Raw genomic sequence first — 24745 nt, 5'->3', positions numbered from 1 at the left:
AACCTCTCACAGCCAGAGTCAGACTTGAGCTTTGTAATTGTGTGGGTTTTTTATTGTTTGGGGTGTGATATCACACACATCACTGGAGGGAGGTAACCAACAGCCATGCATTTGTTTAATAAGCAAAGGACAAGGTTTGGTAGCACATGTCTGTAAGGCCAGGCATTTGGGAGGCTGCTTCAGGGGGATCTCAAGTCAGAGGCCACAGTTGGCCTCTTAGCAAGACCCTGCCTCAAAATATAATATTCAAAGTTCTGATATAGGGTGAGTCTTCATGAAAAATGAAGGGTCAGAATTCCTGTTTCCACAGTCTCCCCTTAGGATGCTGTGTGTGGGTGTGTGACTGTTACCTTCCAACAGGACCTAGAGCGGTTGCTGGTGCCCACCTGTATTAATAAATAGATCAAATGAAGTGAGAAAATAACTAAAGCAATCAAAGATCTGACACTGTAGCTGGTTGTGATCCCAGGGATATGGAGGTTAGGTTGTGTTTCTTGGCTCTTGTGTTCTTGCAAGAGAGGATTTTAGATAATACATAAAATGTAATCAAAGTAGAGCAAAGCTCATTGGCCCAGAAATCACTCTCAGGAAATGGGGAGGAAAACAGTTAGTCTTCTCTGAAATCTCTAGGCCTCACACCCCTTTGATCCTGAAGTTTATGGGAGATGCTGTGGGTGACTCCAGAATTCTGCCCATGGACCAATTCCTACTCTTAACTGGCAGTAGGAGGACATCGTATTTGTAGGTTCCTACTCCACATGGTCTTGTCCAGAGATACCACAGCAAAACCCGAGTGTGTGTGTGTGTGTGTGTGTGTGTGTGTCTGTGTGTCTGTGTTTGTGAATTTTACTATAATAAAAATTTTACTATGGCATCTATTATGAAGACAAACAACAACAAGTGTTGGCAAGGATGTGGGGAAAATGGTACACTCATACTCTGCTGGTGGGACTGCAAATTGGTGCAGCCAATATGGAAACAGTATGGAGATTCCTTGGAAATCTGAGAGTGGAACCACCATTTTACACAGCTGTCCTGTTGAGCCAACCTAGATGCCCTTCAGTGGATGAATGGATAAAAAAATATGCGTTATATATACACAATGGAATTTTATTCAGCAATAAAAGAATAAAATTATGTGTTTGTGGGGGAGATTATGGTCTTGTTCTCTTGGTTTCTGACTTTTAGGGAATAGAGTTTTTCTGAGATTCTCACCAGTATTTTGCCTTTGTCAAAGGGGTATTGCAACTTACTTGTGTTTCTTGCTGTCTAACTTTTGTGGTTTTCCAATATGAGGTATGAGGTAGTAGTGGATTTTAAGTGGATATTTTTAATGTAGGGGTTCACTAATTACTATTAGAAGCAACAGATGAGCTCAGAACAGTAATAAAATTTAATATCATCAGTTATTTATGTGCATAAGAAAATAAGTAGCAAACATAAAATTAAAGACAGTTCTAATGACCATAATATCAAAAGCAAAATACTTGGGAATTTTTCAAGAAATGTGAACACTTGAACATTTAACATGGCTTGTTTTTAGAAAATATACCATTATTTCTAAGCCACCTTCTTTTTTGTGGTGACCTTAACTCATAGAAAAAAGATAGGAATTAAAACTTTCCCCTGTGATCCTGAGGACAGGACTTAGGTATGGTCTACCAGTAAGCTCTATCATCATCCCATTTTTATTTTTCTTTGAGATATGGTCTTGCCAAGTTAGTGAGGCTAGACTCAAAGTTGTGACCCTCAAGGCTTGGCTTCCAGGGCAGCTGGGATTACACGCATGTGCCATCACAACCCTGGGAGGGATTAGTCTTTTTTTGTTTTCTTTAGTTGTAGTGGACTCAGTAACTTATTTTATATATTTATTTTTATGTGGTGCTGAGGATTGAACCCAGTGCCTCACATGTGCTAGGCCGGTGTTCTCCCTCTGAGCCCCAGCCCCAGGGATTAAATTCTTGACTTTCATATTAAAGGTTGGCTCAGGATAATATCTAGGTTTGCAAACGTGTATAATGTCCCCATTTTGTGAGTAGAAGGTAGAGGCCACAATGAGATAAATTGTCTATCCTTGTCCTTGGAAGAGGAACATCAACTGTGGATTCACCTGCAACTTAGTGTTTGAGGATTTTCCAGATATTCAAAATATAAGCAAAAGAGACATGAGGTCAAGGCTCTGAGGGAGGGGGACTAGGTATTTCAAATTGTGAGGCATTAGATTGAGAAATGCAATGCTAATGTAGCTGGGTATGGAGAATAGGGTCCCTCACATTTAACTGTAGGATCACAGAAGATATATAAGAAAACAAACCATTTACTGGGTACATTTTAAAAAGATGATCATGGCTAGGACTTGGTCAGAAGTCATCATTATCACACCCCACCCACACGCCCACACACATTACTTCCCTTTTACCTCTTCCCCACTTTAGCAGTCAACATCCACTCCTCAAGGTGCATCCTAGCATGAAGAGAAAGGACTGAGCCACAGTACCCTGGGGATCTCAATGGACACATCTTTGCCTAGCTTATGGCAGAAACTAGCAAAGGAATGGCAGAGTTCAGGAACATCTCTGTCTCCTTTCTCTCACAAACAAATAACTAGAGATTTCAATTATAAATTGATGGATGACGTGAACTTGCGAGTATTGGGTCAAATATTTGCAACACTGAAAATATAAATGTTCAGCAGCCTAATGTCTTATTTCTTTTTTATCTTTGTTTTTGTTTTTAATGCTGTGGATTGAGCCCAGGGGCACTCAACCTCTCAGCAACATTCCTGATCTTTTTTTGTAACTTAGTTAGAGACAGGGTTTCACTGAATTGCTTAGTCCTTTCCTAATTGTTGAGGCTGGCTTTGTATCAGCCTTTAGAGACACTGGGATTACAGTCATGCACCACCACACCTGGCTAATGTTTTATTTCATTTTTTTCACAAGAGCAGTTTTTCATGTAATATAACCTACTGAATGCTCTCAAAATATTGCACTTTGTGAAAGATTCAGAGATAGCTTATTAACTTTATATTAACAAACTTAAAGAATATAATTTTTCTTATGCCTTGGCTTCTTTTAACTTGGTAAAATCAGGCTAGGACATAGTTTTCTAGTTTCTTTATTTTTTGGGGGGGGTATACTAGGGATAGGTCCCAGTATCACTCAACCACAAAGCCACTGCCCCAGCCATGTTTAATTTTTTTTTAGAATCAGTGTCTCACTGAGTTGTATAGGCCCCTATTAATTTGCTGAGTCTGTCTTTGAACTCATGAATTTCCTGCCTCAGCCTCCCAAGCCATTGGGATTGCAGGGATGTGCCCCCTCTCCCAGTTTCTTTATTCTTTTGTAGTCGTTGCTTTCTTTTGTTACATAAATTCAAGTTGAATAACAGTATGTTTAACAATACAGATAGAGAGAAAAGCCCGTGATGCAGGTAAGCAATTGAACATATCCACCAGAGGGTACATTGTATATTCACCATGGTGTATTACTCAGCCATCAATACAAACTCCTCTAATGGTCAGCAAAATAGATGGAATTGGATGATGTCATGCTAAGTGAAGAAATACACAATAGTGTCACATCTCATATGTTAACTAAGATAATATCATGTGCAAGTACAATAGTGATTAGTATGGCTGAGGAGTGTGTGGGGGGGCATCAACGGCAGAAGAGGATGTTTGGATATTATGAATACATGTATCTGCATATATATAAACATCACACTGAATCCCATAAATATTTGCAATTTCTATGTGATAATAAAAACCATCATCTTTCATAATTATCAAATTCTACACTAAGAACACAATCCTACTGTCTTTTGGAATTTGCAGTATATGATGTGATATTATTGATGATGCTCCCTGATAACAACCAGGCTCTCCCTACACATCCATTCTATTTTCTTCCAGGCTCTGAACATAGAGTATACAATGTATTTCTGCATCTGAATCATCTTACTTGGCCTAAAGTCCTCCAGTTTGTCTGTGTTATTGCAGAATATTCTTTTGTTTCTGGGGTTTGGACCCAGGGTTGCCTTACCAGTGACAGAGATCCACCATCACTTTCTTTTTCAGTTTTAAGACAGAATGTCACCAAACTACTAAGGCTGGCCTTCACATTTTGTCAACACTTCCATAGACACCATCCTTATTTTAAAGTTGAGTAATAAGTGAGGTGTGGAGGCACATTTCTTTTGTCATGCTAGGGACTCGATAGGCTGAGGGAGGAGAATCACTATCTTGGAGCCAGCCTCGCATCTTGGTGACACCCACTGCACCTTAAAAGACCTTGTCTCAAAATAATGGTAGAAAAACTGAAAAGGTTATATATGTATGTTGATACATTTGTGTGTAAACACAGTAAAAAATCTCTCTTTCTCTATTATCTGTAATATACCATAGGTTCTTCTGCCTGAGTTACTCTTTGGAAATTTAGGATGTGGATAGTATGGAGGTTAACATGGGAGGGTAGATATTCCTAAAGATGGATTTTATTTCCTTCAATTGTTGAAGTGGTTAATGTCAGATGTCCATTTGAGTGGATTGAGATACCCAGAGAATTGGTGTGGAAGATCTCTGCAGGTGTCTGTGAGTGTGCTTCCAGAAGGCTGAGTCAGAAAGCATGGGGAATACCTGTAATGAACATATATATTAGTGTTCAATAGGTTTGAGTTAAAAAAAGCAAGAGAAGCAGTCACTCACTTATGCTCCAAGCTTCTTGAAGTCCCCTTTGGGGACTTGCACCATTGGCTCTACCTGGGTCTTTTAAAAAATTTTTGTTTGTTTTAATTAGTTATCCATGACAGTAGAATGCATTTATACACTTTGATATATCATACATGGATGGGATGTAATTTCTCATTTTTCTGAGTATACATATTGTAGAATCACATGGGTCACACAGTCACATACATACATAAAGCAATCATGTCTGTTTCATTCTCTTTCTTATCCCCACATCCCCTGCCTTCCCCTCCTTTCACTTTCCTCTACCTAATGTAAGTTAATGCGATTCTTTTTTTATTTTCCATTACAATTCTTAATACACATATATTCCACAATTTTTGTATCTTTTTTATGTAACATATGTTGACACCCAATTCATTCTCCATACAAGTATTTTGGATACATGACACATTCCACCATCCTTGCTAATCCTCATCCCCCTCCCTTTTCCTCCCACTCCTCTGCCCTATCTAAAATTCATCTATTCCTCCTATGCTCCCCCTGCATACTCCACTGTAAGTCAGCCCCCTTATGTCAGAGAAATATTCTGCATTTGTTTTTTTTTGTTTTTAAATGGGAGTGGCATTGGCTAACTTCACTTATCATTATCTTCTCAAACTCCATCCATTTACATGTAAATGCCACGATTTTATTCTTGTATTGCTGAGTAAAATTCCATTGTGTATATATGCCACATTTTTTCATCTATTCATCCACTGAAGGGCATCTATGTTGGCTCCATAGTTTAGCTATTGTGAATTGTGGTGCCATAAACTTTTATGTGGCTGTGTCCTTGTAGTATGATGTTTTTAAAACTTTGTGCTTAGACTGAGGAGAGGGATAGGTGGGTCAAATGGAGTTTCCATTCCCATATTTCCAAGGAATCTCCATTCTACTTTCCAAATTGGCTGCACCTATTTGCAGTCCCACCAGAAGTGTATGAGTGTATCTTTTCTCCACATCCTCACCAACACTTATTGTTTTTTGTCTTCATAATAGCTGCCATTCTGACTGGAGTGAGATGATATCTTAGAGTGGTTTTGATTTGCATTTCTCTAATTCCTAGAGATGAAGAGCATTTTTTCATATATTTATTGATTGTATACCCATCCTCTCCTGAAAAGTATCTGTTCAGGTCCTTAGCCCACTTGTTGACCAGGTTATTTGTTTTTTCATCTACCAGGATCATATAAGTCCTCTATCCTGGACCAAAGCTGCTTCATTTGCTTCCTCATATTGTGAAGCTTTCAGCTTCTTGGACTGAGCTGTTACCAGTTTCCCAGTGTTGCCATCCTCTAGGCAAACATTTGGTGACTATTCCTCTCATGATTATGTGAGTAAACATAATAAGCTCCCTTCTGTATACACATGTACATTTTTGTGTATTCTATTTTTATGAAGAATCCTAAATATACAGGCATATTCTCAATGTCTGGGTCATATTGCATCTCTAGTTATAATTTTTTTGAAAACCCCCCCTTATACTTTTTTTAATGTCTATTAAAATTTATGTTCCTGGCAAGGATGTCCAAGTGTTTCTTTTTCTGTATATCCTCTGAAGTATGTGTTACCTACCAACATTTTGAGGATTGAGCCCACAAGCGTGTGGTTATATCTGATTGTGATATAACCTGAAAGGATAAAAATTCCAGAAGAAAATGAGAAATTTTTTTTTGCCATTGGTGTTGGCAATGGTTTTAGATAGAATATGCAGAGACTGGGCAAGGAAAAACGGCTGACACTATATAAAGCTAAAAATGCTTCTATACAGCAAAGAAATCAATCAATGAAATGTAAAAGTAGACTTGGTTAAAGAAAACCGGCTCTAGCCCCATGTCTGAAAAAGCTCAACATCCAAAATATAAGAAACTTACACGACTCACCAAAATTTAATATAAACCCCTCATAACCTAATTTAAATATGGTAAAATACTTGGATTCTGCCCTAATAATTAAAAAAGTGTGTAAAGACATATGAAAGTACTCAAGATCACGTATTAGGCTACATAAACTGATAATTTAGCTTTTCTGCTTTATTTGTCTCACAGGATTATGGTGCACACTCTCCATCCTTCACGGGGCATTTGAGATCAATTAGCAAAATGCCAGGTTCTCATTTTCCCACCTTATGCTTCCTCATTATTCCATCTTAATTGCCAAGAAAATCTCGAGCCTGGAAAACAAAAAAAATAGAGATAAATTGCTAGATAATCATCAACTTTGAAAATTACTTCAGAAATCAATAAATACATTAGTAGACCCAGATGTGAAGAAATATAAAATAGACCTACAAATCGACATTTAACTTTACAACTTCTCAAAAAATACTTGCATCTATGCTGATATGGGAGCACATGCAGTCTTCACTACCTTGAGGCCACAGCAGGAGGAGGATTTAGGCTAAGGAATTTGAGGCTAACCTGGCAAAAACCCAGCTCTAAAAATTGACCCACCAAAAAACCAAACAGTAATCACATTTTTAAAAAAAGAGCCTTCATGGGTGATTTCTATGAAACATGTAATAAGGATCAGTAACAATAATTCATGATCACGTCTAAATGTAGAAGAAGAGAATTGACTAATTCTTTCTGTAAGGCCAGATATACCAGCTAATACAGCATAAGAATAGAAATTGCAGACCATCTTTTTATAGATGTTGACGCAGGCATTCAAAACCCCTAGCAAACTGAGAACAACCACAAAAAGAATGATTGGACATTATGACCAAGAGGGACATTGTCATATGGCAAGTTTCCAAAAATCATTTTGATAGAGCAAACCTTTTGGCAAATCACTTATCAAATTACTGTAAAACTTATGGCCAATTATGACCAGAGAAAAATTCTTTTTCAATCCACTAAAGGGCAGCTATGAACTGTTTTCATATTTAAAGTTGTTAACTGAAGTGTTTCACAATTTAGTTTTAGAAAAAGATAAAAAATGTTTGCTTTTCTGACTTCTAAATATTGTTTGAGAATATTAAACAGGATTTTCATCAAAAATCAAATAGCATATGCAGATGATACTATTATTTTTATAATGTCTCTAAGCAATTTCTATAAACTAATGAAACATAAGAATAAGTTCAATAATGTCATGGTCAACATTAAATCATTTAAATTATATACAGTAACAATGAGCAGTGTTAAAATCACAAATATAGGAAAATAATCTAAACGAAAGTATTAAAAGAATTGTTCACTGCAAAATAAAATGTAAAGGTGAAAATAAAATGCAAATTAGATCATGGAAACAAAATGGGAAAACTGTTAATATTCAATGATTAAAAGTTTGATTTGGGGTTTTAAGGGTTGATAGGCTTCCTCCAGACTAGCGCATTGGGTGGAGCCGGACTTCCTCCTCCCTCTGGCCTGGCGCGGTGCCGAGCTTCCTCCTCCTGTCTGATACATATTCTATATATGTCAATTAAGTTATTACTTGTGTTATTGAGCTCTATAGTTTCTTTATTCAACTTTTGTTTGGAAGATCTATCCAGTGGTAAGAGAGGTGTGTTAAAGTTACCCCGGATCATGTTGTGGTCTATTTGACTCTTGAACTTGAGAAGAGTTTGTTTGAACATAGGTGCGCCATTGTTTGGGGCATATATATTTATGATTGTTATGTCTTGTTGGTGTATGGGTCCCTTGAGCAGTATGAGATGTCCTTCTTTATCTATTTTGATTAACTTTGGCTTGAAGTCTACTTTATTTAATATAAGTATGGAGACCCCTGCTTGCTTTCAAAGCTCATGTGAGTGGTATGTGTTTTCCCAATATTTCACCTTCAGTCTGTCTTTTCCAGAGTCTCCTGGAGGCAGAATATGGTTGGATTTTTTTAATCCAGGCTACTAGCCTATGTCTTTTGATTGGTGTGTTTACGCCACTAACATTTAAGGCTATTATTGAGTCATTATTTGTATTTCTAGACATCTTTGTTTATTTTTGCTACTTGAAGTGTTAATTATTTTTTAATTTTTAATTTGTATCTTCATATAGAATCCAGCATTTTAATTGAATATGTGTAGTGATCAAATCTGTGCAACTTCTACCTTCTAAAATATCATTTGGATGTTTGAAACCTGTGAACTCTTTTTAGAATGTCCACAGTCTAATAATTACTTATACAGTTCAAATTATGGGCTATAAAACCTAAGAGTTACTTTTCCCTCTTAACTGCTTTTTGGCACTCCTTGCCAACTGTCTCTTATAACAGATATAAAAAGCTTTTCTCTTTTGTGGTTCTTTGTGATCAACTTTCTCAGCTTCAACATATGAGTGCAAACATACATGATTTGTGAAATATGAAAAATCACTAGAAAAAGATAGTCTCCCATGGTAAATCCAGAAAAAAGAATATAAATTTAAAAACTGTAAACTATAATCCCAGTGCTTTTTAAGGCTAAGACAGGAGGATGACGAGTTCAAATCCAGTAACAGCAGGGCCCTGAGCAACTTGGTGAGATGCTGTCTCTAAATAAAATACAAAATAGGAGTGAGGATGTAGCTCAATGTTTGAGTGCCCATGAGATTAATCCCTAGAACCCTCCAAAATATTAGGGTTCACATTTAATCACTAGGCCTTAGTTATTTTTGGTGAGATCTATATATAAATGGCATATGCCAATTCTTATGAATTTATTTTATGTAAGTCAAATATTATATAAATATTTTTATAGTATAGGCTTAAATTGATATACATTATCATGTAAAAAAATAACTTAAAATTGCTTTAGATGTAGGTGAATGCCTGCAATCCTATTGGCTCAGGAGTCAGAGGATTGCAAGGCCAAAGTTTAGTAACTTAGCAATATTTTTCCCCAATATAAAAAATGGCTGCTGAGATAGTTTAATGAATAAGTGCCCTGGGTTCAATCTGGTGTACAAAGGAAAGGAGGAGGGTTTTAAAATTGCCTTGTTTCAACAACAAATGTGAAATTTAAAATCAAAAACTGGATTCTATCACTTTTCTGTGACACACAGAATCTGCTTTAATTCATTTTAAACATTTGAATCCTACACCATCCAACTTTTCTAAATCTCAATAAATGACATGTTTTAATCACGTGTGTCTCCAGGCCATTAGATGAATTTAAGATCAGTGTAGCTGAGGAATCTGCAGTCATATAACTGGAGTGTGCAGGTGCCATGAATTTGCAGTAATAGTCAAGAACTCATGGATGGGTTGTTTATTGCCTTGAAACTGTTGGAAAATTGTTTTCTGATGATCAACTTCTATACTAATATTGGGGAAAACTTAGACCCTTTCCTGATAGTAAGCTTAAAAGAAAGGGACACAAATTCATGCAATAATGAGGAAAACTAATCTTCATACAGGTAGTGGCTAGGAGAAAGCACAGTCTGGTCATTCTGCTAGCGCCAGTTTTGAACCATAATCATCACTAAATGATGTGCATCAAGTATGATTAAAATTGTGTAAATGTACCATGGTAGTGTTGTGAAGAAATATCTATAGTAATGTCCCTGCTGAGGCTCCATTGTTGTTAGGAAGCATCCTGGAGAATGGGAATGATTCATAGATGCCTGAAATCCTGAGCTATGTACCTTACCATCTGTGCACATTATGCCTGGCACAATATAGTCCAGGAGATCATGAGACATAACACAAACTCTCTGACATCAAAGAGGTAATCTGAGAAACACCCCTCAAACAAGGGTCTACAGAGTGATACTTCCAGATTGGTCCATGGATGCCCTATTGTACTGGGCACTCATGTCCTTTATGCACTGGAGAAATCAAGCTGCCCCCTAGAGTAGGCATTCGATGTGGAAGGATATGTATATCACAAGTAATCTAACACAGATTTCTGAAATAGGTTACATTTGAAGAATTCACATATGGTAAGAAGAAGGAAAGGCCAAGTGAGGAGATTAGAAAAAACAGATCACACATGAAAAAAATTTTCAAAAAAAATTACAAGTTTTGTTTGTTAGAGCTGATAGTAAAGACTCCCTCTAGTATCTGGATCCAGGAAGGAGTCGTGTTAGATATGGTGCTGTCACTAAAGTCAGGGGAGGCTGTGTGATACATGCACCATCATCTGTGTTGCAACCATCTAGTGAGGACTGCTCAGGCAGTGTACACGATCTGGTGGTCAGGAAAGAAGTACAGAGAATTACAGGAGACGGACACCCTGCTGCAAGTCAGGGTTATTTGGACCATCTGGGTGGGCACATTCCAGGGTGAAAGTGAGAGGAAGAAACATCTCTTCTCCCATATGCAATCTGAGCACCATCCTGTTCATAACGGGAGAGGAAATACGATCTGTCACCTCTAACAACACATGTGCAGACTTACAGCTTGGGGTTGTCCTCATCACCCAGCTCAGCTTCACCAACACTGCCAACCCTCCCCATGTCCTCTTGGTATTCACTAACAGACAAAAGGGAGATGGAGAATTGAGACTGGTTTTGCTTCAAGCAAGTGGGCTTGGGACTGATGTCAGCTTATGCAGAAATCTCTTACATGTGGCTCTTTCTGTGCTGGGAATCTATGAAGAGCACTAGGGAGAAATGACTGACACCTCAGAGAGGACGACACCATCACCCAGCCCCTCTGCTGCAAAACACACCCTCCAGTAACACGACGAGCAAACCCTGGGCAAGACTTGACTGAATAAATGGCAGCTCTTTGTGAGAAGTAGAAATGAGAACCATGGGTTGCTTTTGTAAATTGTCAGGGTTTGAAAATACAGCTCAGGGTTCACAGTTACATCTATAGTATTTATATTACTATTATTTGAAATTTCTCATGAGAAAAGCCACTAGAAGAGAAATTGTTCTTTAAAGTCAAGAAAGAAGAGGCCTCAGAGGTGCTTCTCTGTGGGGACAAGTGCATGGCGTACTGCATACAGGGCATAGGTTCAGGGCGTCTGAGTGGCAGGCCACCCCCTTTGCTAGGCACGTGAGTGGCAAATTGCTTACCCCATCGGCACAGCTCTGGGCACGAGGCCATGTGTTGCAGTCCCACTCTTTGATTGTTCACGGCAAAGACAGTTAGCAGACATTACATTGGTGGCTGTCTATATTTTCTTAGGCACTGCCTGAGTACATATACATGGTAACTGCACAATAAAATCAGGCCTGCTTCCTGATTGGTCTCTGGAGGACTTGATTAGAGACCCCACAGCCACACTCTCCTCTACCCTGTTCTGTGTATCTCCTCAGGGATGAGAGAGCCCATGCACTTCTCTGCAGACCCCAAGCTCTCATTCTGGGAAACCTACATGATCCTGCAGGAGGGTCTTTTTCCCCTGACTGATGTTGCGATGGAAGAGTCAAGTTCAGCTTTCAGCTTTATCTTGCTTTGTGTGTCTTAGGGTCACATTTATCTGTGCATGCTAATGACATGAAAAATTGAATTTTGGAAAAAAATCTGAAAGTGACCAGGGCAGGATGGGTTTCAAGTGTCCTGAATGTTCATCTAAGCAAAATTGAATTTACACATTTCCATTATTAGATATTTCAAAAGGTTTTTAGTGATTAAAACAGAATGGACTAATACATAAAAATATTCTTCCAAATTCTTGTTAATTATATTCACAAGCCTATAATTTGGCACCATGAATTGGAACTTACCAGCACATTTATTTGATTTTCTAAAAGACTTAATGTACTTCCTTCTGATCACGGTCCCTTGTTTGACATTTACCAACTAAAGTTCTTAACCATGTGAGATTCCATTCTATAAAATGAGGTTTTGAACATAGAACCTCATTTCCCTCTAAAGATTTCAAAATGTACAATTACTCAAATCATAATGGTTCTATGAGTTATGAAGATGACCAAAGCAAGATTATCAATCAAAATATTAAAACTTATTAATTCCCTGGTAATAACTATACACATTAATACTGTTTAAAATCTCTACATGACATACCATATGTAAGTTATGTCCCATGAAGTTATTAAATTGAAAAATGAAGAAGTAAAACTGACATTCCCTATAAGAAAAATTGACTCATTTTAGCAGGATCTCAAAGAAGCAAACATCTTTAGAAGACAACATCCTCATTACACCATACAGAACATGGTCCTCTGGGCTCCAACAGTTCTAATGAGGTCAGAGGACCATGTTGTGTATGGTGCAATGAGGATATTTTCTTCTGTAGATTTTTACTACTTTAATAAGCAAAGAAGCTACTGGGAAAGCTCACTAGTAGACCGAATTTCCTCCTCCAATGCCCTTTTCAGAAGCCACACTAACTCTGCATGTGAGGACACAGAGGTAATTTGTCACCTGAATCAGCTTAGCAGAGCACAAACATTTGTAAGTTTTATGGAAAGGATGTGTTTCAGATCTGTCTCTGCAGATTTGTAATTTTAATGTCTGTAGAAAAGCAAGAAGTTCCCACAGGAGAACACAGAACTGTGGCTTCCCCAGTGGGACATGTCATCTCTCTCAATTTTATTGTCTTCTCTGATGGATAACAGCAATCCAAGAGATCTGGGCTTCAACTCTTAAAGTTTCCTGGACACATCTGGAAAAGGATCTTGATTGAGATCATTTTCTCATGTTGATAAGGAAACTTAAATTACTCTAATTCTGGTCCTAAAATCAAATTAGTCCAAACCTGTCCCACAATCTATAATGCCTCTACTTTGATGTGAGGGACTCCTGGAATCCCCATAATTTCCCTGAAGCCCTGAAGTGTGTGATGGGCCTCTCTCTTCCTAGTTTACACATGGAGCACACCTTCTTGAAGGTAGTGATGGTTTGGTAAGTCATCTTTAGAAAGTGACAGTCCCATGGCTCAAGCTCTAAGTGAAATAATAAAATTAAGAAAATAGGAAGAGCTATAGGTCACATGTTGTAGAAATCACAGGCAGATGGAATCTAGCCAGAGCCGAGGCAGAGTCCAAGCTGGAGTCCACTCTAATAAAACTACAGGATCAACTCCACCTTCTCTGAGAGAAAACCATGTAAAAAGCAGGCTCAGTCTCCTGGGTACTGTATAAAAATATACATAAAAGCATTAAAGCATTAAAAAAGGATCCCCATTATCTGGAGTCAAAAGAAAGGACAGTCATTTCAAGCATACCCACTTATGTTCCAGTTGTAGAAATCAGAAGACAGTTCTTGAACACTGCCATTATCAACATGTGAAGGGTAAGTACAAGCATGATAATGAATTAAACATTTGTTTTTCCTAGAGGTAATGGAAACTTGAACTAAATGGAAATGTATAAAATGAAAACTAATATCCACAGACAGAAATTCCACATGGATGGGATGAGGGAGGTTGGAAAACTGAAGAAGAAAGTCACAATAATTGCCAAAGCATGAGACCTCCAAAGCCACATGAAAAGGAAACATAAAACAGGAAAAGGGTGCAAGTCATTGAACAAGTATTTCAGCATATGAACAGTTAGGAAAGACACATCAAGGGTGGAGGAAAAGTGTCCCCTCCTGCAGCCCCTATCCTGGACCAGCCACATGAAAGTTTTGTGCCTTTGGTGAATTGGGCTCTGCCTTACTCCCTGGCATAGCCCATTAATCACCAAGGTGCCACCTGGAATACTGTCCCTCATACACACTCACCTCCTAGGAGGCTTCTGAATGAACCATGGCAGAGGGTTGGCCAGTACTCCCAACTTTGTGGAGCCAATAAAAGCTCTTTGGAGAGGTGGAGAATTGCAGACCACACCTTTGTTGTAATGTGGACATGCTGTTAATTAGGTGTTGTTGAGTCCAATCTCATTGTAGCCATGATTTTTCATAGAGAGGAAAATAATTTCATCGCTAATTGTGAGGATTAGGCCAAAATACTGAACAAGTGGGTTCCAACCAGTTAAAGAAGTCTCTCTGGGGACCTGGGCATGGTGGTATTTGACTGTAATCTCAGCAGCTTGGAAGGCTGTGGAAGGAGGTTCATGAGTTCAGAGCCAGCCTCAGTGAAAAAAATCTACTAAGCAGATCAGTGAGATCTTGTCTGTACATAAAATAATGGTAAGGATGTGGATCAGGTGTTGAGTGCCCCCGAGTTCAATCTTCATCATCCTACCCCCCCCAAAAAAGAAGAATCTCTGAGGAGTGAGTCTCAGGCTTTGGATTTATAAAAGCTTTCATGGAGGTTCTAAAGTGTAGAACTAGTATAGAATAAGTGTTATGGGCCAAGCTCTGGGGTAGATGTGCATGCATTTGAATCCAGGCTTTTATATATATATATATATATATATATATATATATATATATATATATATATATATATATATATATATATATATTATAGATTTGATGTTGATCTACTGATGGAATATTTCCTACCCAAGGCAAGTATGTGCTTTAGTTAAAGTCTGATATAGTAGATGTATAATTTAATAATCTGCAGCTACATATAGAAAAATAACAGTCATCAGAAAATCATGCATGTGAAGCTAGATCATTTCATGACTCTTCAGAACATGTAGATCTATAAGGCAAGATAGTAAGAGAAACAATAAAACTGAAACATTCATTAACTTGGATGCCATTTAAAAATCTGAGGTAATGTTGGTCCATAATCTGACTTCCATAACAAGACCCCTACAGCACAAATATTAAAAATCAAGAATAAATAAGGGGGATATATTCAAACTAAAAAGCTGCTTCTCAGCAAAAAAACAATAATGTGAAGAAAGAAACTACAGATTTTATACAAATCTTTACCACATGTAATTCAGAAAAAGCACTAATGTCTAGGGTATATAAAGTACTCAAAATTAACACAAACAACAACAAGAACTAATTAACAAATAGACTCAGTAACTGAACAGACAACTTCACAGAAGAAATATAAACCATTAACAAATATATGCAAAAACATTCCACCCATCTAGCAATTAGAAAAGTGTAAATCAAAATTACTTTAAGATTTTATCTCACTTCAGTCAGAATGGCAATCATTAATAATACAGGCAACAATAAATGTTGGTGAGGTTGTGAGGGAAAAGGAACACTCACATATTGCTCTTGAGATTGACTCCAAATTGGTGCAACCACCATGGAAATCAGTATGGAGACGCCTTGAAATACCAGAATGGAAACATCATTTGACCCAGCTATCCCTCTCTTTGGACTATACCCAAAGGACTTAAAAACAGAAAACTACAGGGAAACAGCTGCACTAATGCTTATAGCAGCACAATTCACGATAGATAAACCATAGAACCAACCTATGTTTCCTTCAACAGATGAATGGATAAATAAAATGTGAGATATATATATAAAATTTCCCCCACCAATGGAAATTTAATTAGCTTTAAAGATGAATGAAACTATGCCATTTGGTGGTAAAAGGATAGAGCTGAAGAATAGCATGCTAAGTGAAATATGCCCTCCCCTCTCTCTCTCTCTCTCTCTCTCTCTCTCTCTCTCTCTCTCTCTCTCTCTCTCTCTCTCTCTCTCTGTCACACACACACACACACACACACACACAAACACAAAGGCCAAATATTCTCTCCTATATGTGTATGCTAATTCAGAATGGGGGTGGGGAAGAATATTTATTTAGATTAAGTAGAGAGGAGTGCAGGGAGGGGAGGGGTTATGGGGATAGGAAGGATAATAGAATAAAACAGACATTACATATAATACATAATATATAGAGAGAGATAGATAGATGCTAAAGCACTCAACAAGGGAGGGGAAGAGAATAAAAATTCAGTAAATTAGACAAAGTTGGATTGAATGGAAGAAAAGGGAAATAGGAGTACCAATGACAGTAGAATGAATCAGACAGAGCTTTTCAATGTTTATATATAAATACACCACCAGGGAAGGTCCACACCATGTACACCTCAAGAATGGAATGCTAACTAAAATGAGTTCTACTCCATGTATAATATGTCAAAATTTACTCTACTGTCATGTATACCTAAAAAGAGTAAGAATTTTTAAAAATGACAAGGGAAAATTTGTATACCGAGAAGATTTGTGAGTTTAAAACTCTTCAATGAATGGTAATGTCATTAAGGTTAAAAAAAAGTATAAAAGAGTACCTTGAGCCCATAGAAAACAACAATGGTAAATTGAGTTGCCCAAGTCAGTCTGCCCAACTAGCTATAATCACAAAATTTTTGGTTTACAACTCTTTTCTATTTGTTTTACAAAGCAGCAAAAGAACAATACTTACAACTTGAGCAGAGAGGAAACATTACAGAGCAGTGTTATGAATACTATGAATAGTGCTGTGTGCACTCAAAGCATTCTCAATTTCCTCCCCCATGCAATAAAAAACCATGCAGTTGAAGACACACTAGTTACGGATTAGATAACACATACATGTGTTTGTGACATTCAGTATGTGGGCAGCTGCTCAACTTGGCAGGTCAGGTCCAATAGATAAGGAAGACACTCTCTTCACCCAAGACAGTGTTTCCTTGAGTAATACTATGAAAGGAAGAGAGAAAGCAAAAGGGAAAGACACAGGCAACTGTATTGCCAGACTAGGAAAACCCCAACACTGAACCTGTGTACTGGGGAGTCCCAAACAGCTTTTCAGGGTCCTGACTGGGAAGTGCTGGGCAGAGCATCCTCTCCACAGGTGATAGTCTGAAGTCTTGTTCTAACTTGTATTGAAAGTGAGGCCAAATAAATACAAGTTAGAAAAAAGAAAACTTCATTCTAACATCTTGCATGACCTGGTGATCCCCTGAAGGACACCACGTCTTCCCAAGAACAGGTTAGATCCTAGAGGAGCGAGTCAGCCTTGAGATGACTAAATAAATTAGGATTCCAATGAGTGAGCCACCCAGCCAGTTGCATTGAGAAATCAGCATTCTTTATCTGTTTCATCAAGGACTTCAGACATTATTCAAACAAGAAAAGGGAAGATCTTTAGTATTTTCCTTAGACCTCTAGAACTGAATCTTCCCTCCTGGCCTTATAAAGAGTTTAAACTCTCATATGTAAAATGAAGCCAGTTTTCTGCATAAAATAATGTGGACATAAGCATGAAACCTAGAGATTTACACTTTGGAATAACAAATGGTGTGAATATTATTCTCCTAGAACTTATCATTATATTTCAATATTTATTTTCCCCAATAAAGTTAAATGAAATATTGGTGGGTGGTGTTTTGTTGACTTAAAAGGCTCACATATGCAGAGAATATTGTGTTTTTACATTTTGAATAGGACTTGTAGATGAGAGTCTAAGGTTTATTTCAATCAAAATTGTGTTTCTCTCTCTGTGGTGTCATGGGCTCTTGGAGCTTTAAGATCTGAGGAGGGACAGGGTTACTTTATACCATCTTATGATTACTGGGTTGCAGAGGGTTCTGAGAGACCATGACACATGCTATCTATCGTATAATCCAATAAGTATAACAAACATTATATTCTGAATTATTAAATAGAACCAAAGGGTCTACAAAATCAAAATACATAATGAAATAAAGAATGTGGGGGCATTAATGCTCCTACAGTATGTCTTTATCTTTTTACAGTCATCATTTTACATGTTTCTAGTTAAATTTTCTACTGGGTATCCAAAACTAAAGAGGTGGTCTCAAATTGTGATGTTTTTCCTACACTAGCGGTGAGTATAGTCACCTCAGTGATGAACGTCATAGAATTCATGAGGAACTGCATGGTTTCTTCAGTCCAAGAGTCAGGATGGGCCTATGCACCATGTGGATTCCCCAGGAAACATTAAGACTATTTCCCCCTTCAGCAACCCTCCTTTATTGCCTGAATACACACTATGCACATTGGCTCTTAGTCTCTTTGGTCTTTCTCCTCTCCCTGATTGGGAGCTTGTATAACTCTCCAGAGTTGTAGATCCCTTATGGAGTGCTGGTAAACTATAACGTGAAATATTAAACTCATAATTCAAACTAGGGATATCTGGGCATTATTTTAGTATCCCTAGGTCCTTCCTATTACTGTCTTAATTTTCCCATAATTACAAACAAGATAGTATATAATTTACATAAATAATATTATCCAAATAATACATGATTAAACATATGAAATAATTGAGAGGTTATAGCATTATTTACCCAACAGAATGTTTTACTATTGCATTGATCCTTTAGCAACGTGAATAGTGGGAGATGTGTGACATAATAACATCATTAAATGCATGACAAGGTTTACATTAAGAAATTCACACTTTATTTAGCAACAAATTGCATCTGTAATGAAATATAAGTAAAAATGCTATGTAAAACGGACATGGTGGACCATGCTGTGACCCTTGGAATGTGAGAAGCTTTGCAAGTTCAAAGTCAGGCTCCATAATTAGTGAGGACCTATGCAACATAGCAAATCCTATTTCTAAATAAAAAAGAAGAAAAATCTGAGGATGTGGTTCACTGATTAAGTGCCCCTAACTTTAAGGGGCTCTGAAAATTTTAAATTTTAAATTTCATATAAATCTTAAGAAATGTCTGAAATAATCAACTCTGAGAATTATTATTTCTCCAGAAAAATGAGACTCTTTAGTAATTGTTGATTTATACTAAAATTATATCCTTTTAGGGTTACACAATTCTATACTTGTATTTCCTTATTTCTACAATATCAGCTAAAGATGCTAAAAAATTTTCAGCAAATGTCCAAACCGATTACCCATTTTCTACATTTAAATGATTTTTCCCTCCTAAATCCCAAATACTTCAAGGGATGGGCTATAGATACGAAACTTACTACCATCTTTATATTTGTCAAGGTGTTTCTGTAAATATTTTGCTGTTATCTAAGGTACACACTTTGGACAAATGCTACTCCACATTTGCTACAGATATGAGGTCAGTAATTTAAAAAATGTGTGAAATTTGAATACAGTCTTGGACACAATCTTTGAGTTTCTATATGCTATAAATCCTCCAGTGTTTTAAAAATGTTGGATCAATGGCCAAAACCTTTACAAAAATTTTTCTGTACATCCTCTCACTCGTATGAATTCTGAGGTGCTGAGTAGGGTGTGAACAAATATTGGAGACTGTTTCACCTATTTTATATTTATATGATTTCTGTGCTATCATATCTCTGGTGTGAAATAGTACTGAACTACTGAGAAATAGGGTTGATTCATCCTTAAAGACACTGATGCAATGTTTTCATTGTAAAACTTCTCTCCAGTATAACATCTATAATGTTTAGTAAGATGTGATCTTCAATATTAAAAGCTTTGCCATTCTTCACATTTACAGGACCTCTCTCTAGTATGGGTTCTCTGGTGTCGAGTAAGTGATGATTGTTGATTAAAAGCTTTGCCACATTCTCTACATTTGTACGGCTTCTCTCCAGTGTGGATTCGCTGGTGATAAGTATGTGATGATTTTTGACTGAAACTTTTGCCACACACTGTACATTTGTAGGGCTTCTCTCCAGTGTGGGTTCTCAGGTGCCGAGTAAGTACTATTTTTTGATTAAAACTTTTGCCACATTCTTTACATTTGTAGGGCTTCTCGCCAGTGTGGATTCTCTGGTGCTTAGTAAGTAATGATTTTTGACTGAAACTCTTGCCACACCCTGTACATTTGTAGGGCTTCTCTCCAGTATGAATCCTGTTGTGGAGATGGAGATGTGAGTTTGTATTAAAACTTTTGCCACACACTTTACATTTGTAGGGCTTCTCTCCAGTATGAATACTTTTGTGCCAATTACGCTGTGAGATGCTATTAAAAGCTTTCCCACATTCTTCACAGCTGTAGGGCTTCTCTCCAGTGTGAATTCGCTGGTGGTAAGTGATGATGTGTGACTAAAACTCTTGCAACACACATTACATTTGTAGGGCTTCTCTCCAGTATGACTCCTTTTGTGACAATTACGCTGTGAGATTCTACTAAAAGCTTTGCCACACTCTTTACATCTGTAGGGCTTCTCTCCAGTGTGGATTCGCTGGTGCTGAGTAAGTGATGATTTTTCACTAAAACTCTTGCCACACGCTTTACATTTGTAGGGCTTCTCTCCAGTATGAATCCTGTTGTGGCGATCAAGATTTGAGTTTCTATTAAAACTCATGCCACACACTTTACATTTGTAGGGCTTCTCTCCAGTGTGGATTCGCTGGTGCTGAGTAACTGATGATTTTTTACTGAAACTCTTGCCACACACTGTACATTTGTAGGCCTTCTCTCCCATATGAATTCTCTGGTAATTTTTAAGGCTTGGTTTTTGACTGAAACCTTTGAAAAATTGTTTATATATGTAGGGCATCACTCCAGGGTGTTTCCACTGGTGACAAATAAGATTTGAGCTTTTATTAGAAGTTTGGTCACATTCTTTCCATTTGCATGCCATATCATCTGAATGAACACTGTGATGTTGAGTAAAGTTCTTGAGTTCATTGCATTCTTCACATTGGTAGGTCTTCTCTGCAGAATAAATTTTTTGGTGTTCAGAAAGTTTTGAAAAACTTTTTAAGGCTTACCCACACTTTTTACATTTACAGGTCTCTCCTTCAGTATAAATCCTCTGTTACTTAACAAGTTGAAACTTTTCACTAAAAGTTTTTTCAGATTCTTTAAATTTGTAGTATTTATCACTGTCATAGTATTTGCTGTGTTAAAAAAATAGCAAAGAATTTGTTGCTCAATATCTTTTATACTTATAGGGCTCTCTTTCTCTATAAATTTTCTTGTATTAAGCAAGCTCTGCACTGTGGTTAAGAGCCCTTTCACATATCTTATACTTGCAGGTTTTGGCTTGGCTATGAATATTTTAATGAATACTAGTTTTTGATCACTAAAGCAAGACTTTCCTACATTTTTCATCTTGGTAAATTTCCTTCAGAAAAAAACTAGGATTTCTCTATATTCATAATTTTTATCACCAATGTAAATATACTGGTCATTACTCAGGGTAGAGACATGGCTTTTTGTGTTACTTATAGCATTATCTATATAGTGAACTTTCCAGAAATCTGTATCAGAATTGTCATTGAGCAGTAGTAGCGAAGTAGAAACTTTTCTACAATTCTTAATATTGTCCATTTGGGCACAAGGAGAAATTAATCTTTTGTTTCAGAAAAATGGACATTTTATAAAGAAACTCCCAAAAGGATCACTTTTAGAAATATCTTTTCTGTACAAATGTTTGACTTCAATTTTAACTCAGTGCTACTTTTATAATTGGCCAAGTTAAAAACTGAAGCATGGACTAGATTTCAAATTTTCCACATTGCCTTTCAGTTCAAAAATGGCTGTGGATTTATTCTTAAAGACATATAAAACTCCTCAAAATAATTGGAATACATTGAATTTTTGTTTCAGATATTAATTGTCTCTGGTGTCTTTTCACCAAAAAATTTTTATCATAAATAGGGACTACTGATTGATTTTCAAATATTTGAACTTTACTCTCACCTATGTTTTCCCATTGTTTTCTTGGTTGTAGATAGTCAAAGTCACAGTTTACATATCTTCCCTCTCTCTCATTTATTCCCTGCTCTGGTAAAATTTGTCGAGGATGATGAGAAGTCATGGCTGAAATAAATAAAAATAACAAACATGTTTATTTACTGTACTGGGCTGAGCATATTTTGGAAACCTAAGAAATTACTGCAAAAAATAACATCAGCAGGGGAGTGGATTATTAAATCCAAGTCCATCATTACTGTAGAAATATATAAATCAAATAAAAAAAATAAACAGAAAATTACTTTGAAGATTGTCCTAATCATGTTTCTGTTCACAGTATCCAAGATGAGTACATTATTATGGAGAGTAATATAGTAGAGAAAAATACATTGTGTTACACAAAGATTTTCCTCCTTCAGAATACATTTTCAAAATCTACCAACTTTCTTATGTTTCATTAAAGATAAAAATATGAAACATATGAATATTTGGGGAGTGTTCAAAAAGGGGTTCCTGCTTACCAACAGAAAAAAACATGGCTAAATCAACTGTAAGAAAAGTTATGAATCACTCAAAGGGAATAGTCAATTATCATTTAAAAGAAGTTTACTGAACTAAACCAACACACAAAAAAACAGAATAAAAATTAGTCAAGAATTGTTAATAGTAATAAGCAGAAAATGTATGTTTAAAGACTTTCTTTAAAAAACATCGGAACGAGTCAGGGGTGATTGTACATAGCAACATAGGAGGTTGAGCTAGAGCATCAAAATTTGAAGGCCAAAGTAAAAAATGCAAAGTGCTAAATCGCCCTTTATTTCTCTTTCCAGTACTAATAAACACATCTCGAAAAATAGAAAAAATGAACATCCAAACAGCTCAGTTTTCTCCATGTTGTAAAGACTTAAAGTAGGTTTTAATCCAAGTTTTAAAACTCAGAATACTGAGAGCATCCAAGAGAAAAAGATGGGTCACCTAGAAATGTGTAACTATATCATTGTGAAATCCAGTCTTTACAACACAAGAAGAAATTCGAGCCTATCTATATTTAAGGGATGAAAGAATAAAATTATCAACCAAGACATTATATTCACAGCTACTACCTTTCAAAAGAGAAGGAAAATGAAGACTTTAAACATATAAAAATATACACACTATTCATCAACACTGGATCTGTTTTCCAAAAAGTACTAAATGTAATCTTTCATAATAAAATGTAAGTGCACAGCATCATAAGTTATATGAAATTTTAAACATTTCTTGGCAAAAACAATTCTATTTTATTGTAATGATGGGTCATAAAACATGTAATTTTGCAATAGAATTTGAAAGAAAAAAAGCATAACAACAATACTGTTTATAGGCATATATACCTGTAACAATAATATGATTTTAAAAGGACACATAAATATATTCAGTTTTTTAATAAAGTGAAGTCAAGTTGATACTCATACAAAGTATGAATAGGAGACTCTTCAGTTTTAGACTTTTTGTTGGCAAATGCAAGATTACAAAATTCTGATCTAAACAAAACTTGGATATCTGAATTAACTCTAAATATTGCAACTGTTGGTTGTCTACAGGATACTCTAAATCTAAGAACACACACACACTGAAAACAAAAAAATATAATAATGACACATACAAAAGTGATCGAACAAAACCTGGGCTGTCTAAATTATAGTACACAAAACATAGTTTAAGACAGTTATAGGACATAGAAAGCATTTTAAATTAAAAAAAAACTTTAAAAAAGGCAAACGAGTGAAAAGTACCCTTTCCCTTAGCTTCTGAATTAGGAATAAATACATTCGCTACGTACTTCATACTTCCCAAACACACAAAAAACAACACTGAGAGGGTTGAATGAAAACAAAGAATCACTGTCATACTAAGAGACATCAATCCCCACTTACTGAAAAGGGAAATACAGAGAAGCAAAGTGGTAATTGCAAAGCATAAGACTTTGAAAATATTTTGAAACTACTATAGACTTATAGAATCTGTGTTCATAATCACAAGTGGGAGATTATGCTGGTTAGATCAATTTTATATATTAAAACAAAGGTTAATAAATATTTAAGTGATAGTTATTTTGTAACCAACATGGAATAAATATTTGGAATCAAAAGTGGTAGGGATATTCAAAAATCCCTAAATATGTGTCAGTTGATTGAACACTCTTGGGCATGCTGTTGTTCAAAATTGAAAGATTAAATTTAAAGATGTTTATACTACTTAAATTTAACTAGAGGCTCCATGTAGTATTCATCAACCTCCCATTGTTAAACAATTTTTTTGCAGAGAAATATATCCTTTAAATTGTATGAATATCTCCCAAAATACAAATAAGATTATTTCCCTGCTAAAATTATACTAAAATTTACAGCATTCAATTGTAAATGCAAACATGGAGTCAGGTAGATGGAGTTCTTAGTGAGTATGGCAATAAGCCCTCACATCAATAGCAAATTAAAAACATCGCACACCAGTGTTGTTATATTGTTATTCAACAGAGCCATCATGGGGCACACAAACCAAATATCTCTTGAGAAGAATGATGAGCAATATTGGAATATAGAAACTATAGAACTTTGAAGTCAAAGAATTTATTCTTATTATATATTTTACAAAATGTATGCATACTAGGTTAACTGATATGTCACAGAGAGAATACTGCAGAATTCTAGAACGTGAAAACATCTGTAAA

The sequence above is a fragment of the Ictidomys tridecemlineatus genome, chromosome 16 (assembly GCF_052094955.1).
Source record: "Ictidomys tridecemlineatus isolate mIctTri1 chromosome 16, mIctTri1.hap1, whole genome shotgun sequence".
NCBI lineage: Eukaryota > Metazoa > Chordata > Mammalia > Rodentia > Sciuridae > Ictidomys > Ictidomys tridecemlineatus.
Note: the sequence above shows the minus strand (reverse complement) of the source record.